Genomic DNA, 3,808 nt, shown 5'->3' with positions numbered 1-3,808 from the left:
GATGACCCCTTCTTTCCATTGGGTGTAAGCCTCCTTTTTAGCAAGGAGACATTCCCGGATGCTTTTGGTGAGCCATGGAGGCTTTTGTGCTCTCCTGCTCCCTTTGATCCTGGTCGGGCTTACCTTCCTTTGGGCTTGGAGGTTCGTCTCCTTAAGGAGCGACCACTCACCTTGGACACCTGGCTCCCCTCCCCTCTGGGATCTCAGCGCTTCTCCAACTATCCTCCTTAGCTCATTGAAGTTTGCCGTCTTAAAATCTAGGGCCACTGCCTTAGTGCTTGCCTTTGCCACCTTGCGCTGGCTGGTGAATTCCAGCAGGCGATGATCGCTGTCGCCCAGGTGGTCGAGCACCCGCAGCCTTCTCACCCGTGGCCAGCACTAGGTCCAACAAGGCGTCCCCCCTGGTGGGGCTATGCACCTCCTGGGTTAAATGGAGGTCCTGCACTCTAAGAACCTACGTGAATGATCTGATTAGTACATCTCTCTAACCATTAAAACTTCAAGGCTGTTAAGTACTAAGTATATAATTAGGGGACAGCTTCTAGGTGAAGAACAAGTTAACTTTACCACTCCTGAGGAACAGTTCAAAAACGGATGGGGATTCTCACAGCACAGATGTACTAGTTATACCTAGGAAAGACTGTAGCTACCACTTTTAGCAAATGAACTCTTATTTCCATCAGTGTGTGAAAAAAAGATGACCCACTGAACGTCATAAGAAAAATATCACAGTATTCTCTGATAGTCCCCAAAAACATGGCAGTACCCCTCTTAAGAGGCAGTGTAAGTACTGAACGACACTGAAGAGTGCCTTAGGATCATGAAACCTTGGTAGGCACATTCCAGACATGTAAAGACATGTGAGAGGTTACTCATTTAGTGAATGCAGCATTCCCTTCACAAATAACAATCCTGTGACCTTGACAACCCTGCAGGAATATACTTTGCTTAGCGACACATTCTACTAATGCATCCCTTAAGTATATTTGGTTTATGAGGTTAGCGGAATAACTGTAAGGAATATTTCCATGCTAGTCACAAAATCTGCCTCAATTACAGATGCCTTCTCTTTGCTCATAACCTGACACCGGCAAAACCACAGACTATATTTACTCCCTGCATACTGTAATGTTTGATGCTGTCACGTTTCTAAATTAAGCCAACTTGTCATGCCCTAAACTAATCATATTCCATCTGTGTTAAGTCATACTATCAGAATTCCTTGTACATTTGTTGCATCTTTTGCAAGTAATACATAACTATAAACATTTAAATAACAATCCGACATTTCTCAGTTGAAGAGTTGGAAAATCTGAGAAATACTAACTGCTCCACACTGTATTGGTGCCCTTATCATGTACTTGGTATATATCAAGTCTGATGTTAGCGGGCCTAGCTCTCTAGGTCTGTTAAAGCCAGTGAAGGCACACTTACACAAGAGAGTGTTACACAATATCCCCAACTATACCCCTTTTCCAGACATCTTCCCATGGAAATTAAATCAAAACATATATTTCAACTCTTATCACATTCTTGTTTTAGAAAAATGCTCTTAGGGATTTATTTTTTTCTAACTTTAACAATCCATTCCCCCCACATGACTACAAACAGATAGTTCTCACATGATTTAGTTTCTCTCACCTGATGCCTCAGTTCTTCCTCTTTTAGTCCCTCTGCTGCGATAAGAAATCTGTCCTAAATAGACAAGTGAATTTAAACACACAAGGCAATGAACACTTGGCTTCCTCTTTTAAATATTTATCACGTCTCAGGTTTGTTTCCACTAACATAAAATCCACTCTAGTCTTACTAGTCTGAGCCTACACACTAAAACCCATCAGGGACAAGAAAAAAGAATTTGTCAGTCTTTATTATTTCTGTGCTTCTATAAGGGAGTTTTGCAGAAGCTTTTCTAAAACTTGAAGTGATTGATATTTTATCAGTTTTATGCTGCTGCTTTGCTAAAAATTGAAAAGATACAAACTAATCTCTTACGTGCCTTCAATTTAAAATCTTGGTTCTTTACCACAGACAGCAAAGCATACTTGGGCATAATTGGTTCAGTCTGCTTTACCTGGACTACAAGTACAAGCAGCTGTATGGATTCTAATTAGAGTTCATGACACTATAACGGCACCTTTGTTTAAAAATCCCCAAATACAAGTCAAAACAAATGTCACTGAGGGGACCTCTTTCACCTGCTTTCTTTTACCATGCAGAAGGAATCTTTTGTAAAACTACTTGCATTTGCAAAAGTTCCAACTGCATTGCCTCCTTTCATAGCATGGTTTGACTCCTGGCAATGTACTCACTGGTAATATTTTCTTGGTTTGCAGTAAACATGGGAGTGATTTCCCTCATATCACAAGAACAATTATTGAAAGCCCACAAAAGCAAACCACAGTAAGAGGGATATATAGAGCATTCACTCCAGCCTTCCCACCACATCGATCAACACCCAAGGTGGACAGACAGCAGGGTAGGAATAGAATGCGATTAGTTACATGAAGCAGCCAGCAAGCTCATATTATTTAGAAGATAAGAGGAATGCAACCTTTAAATGTTGCTCTGGCATCTGTTTTCATCTCTTTCATTGGTTATGTGGTAGCAAAATGTTTGCTTCAAGATCAACTAACTGTTGTGCTTTACCTTGAACCTGCAAGTAGCAGTGTAGGATTGTATGCCTGCATTAGTAAGCCTCTTGTTAGCTCTTCCCCATAGTACCTAAGATAGCTTAGTGACATTACACAAACACCCTTGAAACATCAGGGAATGTCTCCATACTACATGAAGCATAGGCATAGGGCTGGCTCAGTCACACAGGAAGTCTATGGCAGAAGCAGAAAGACCCAAATGCCAAAGCGAGTCTGTTACCCTAATCTCAAGATTCTTCCCTCCTCCAGCAGATTAGCATAGAGAGACAGAAGAATTAAGTCAATATAAAACGTATTTAACTATTCTGTAACCACAATTTGTTCACTGTTCTACATAAGCATCTAATGAGGTGGTTGTCCAATGGGGGAGAAAACACACAACATCTAGCTGTCCATCACCCACAACAAGCCATCTGATCAATCCCCATTGACCCTTAAAGCAATTCTAATGTATAACCAAGGTTGGCAAGCATGGGAAGACAGCTGCAACTAGACTTTAGGGTTGTTGGTTGTTGCTGTGTTGGTCTAAGGACTTAGGTAGACACATTTCTTTGGGTAGATGTGATATCTTTTATTAGACCAAGTACACAGTTGGAAAAAATATACTTTGGAAGCTTTCAGACACAAGCTCCATTCTTCAGGCATGTCAAAGTCTGCTGGTGAATTGTGTGCTTTCCTGGGTAGAATCAAAGCCAAAATGCAAATGCATGTCTGTGAAAATGCAAATATGTGGGAACAAGGTGAGAGAGTTGGAAGACAATAGGTGTGAGACAGGTTGGGGGGAGAAAGAGAGAATGTTGAACTGGTGATAGAAGAATGTAGCTGGTAAAATGCAGAGAGGTTACCTGGAGTTATCAGACGGCAGGCAGGTTATAATGTGCCGTAAATGCAATGTGTATATTTAGTCCATGATTTTTTGTATTCAGTAGTTTGATGAAGAAAAATTCATAGGTTCATCTGTGAAAGGTGTTTTGTGAATCTCCTTTGAGGATTATAACTAAGAGATTAGAAAAAATTATGCTGGCACACATCCAGGAGGGGCCAGCAGGAGACTGCATGCTTAGGGGCAGCCAACATGGGTTCATCAGTGGCAGGTCCTGTCAGACCAACCTGGTGGCCTTTTACGATCAGATCACCAGATCATTAGATGCAGG

This window comes from Crocodylus porosus, unplaced genomic scaffold (genome assembly GCF_001723895.1).
Source record: "Crocodylus porosus isolate Cpor-Errol unplaced genomic scaffold, CroPor_comp1, whole genome shotgun sequence".
Lineage (NCBI taxonomy): Eukaryota > Metazoa > Chordata > Crocodylia > Crocodylidae > Crocodylus > Crocodylus porosus.
This window is presented reverse-complemented; position numbering follows the sequence as displayed.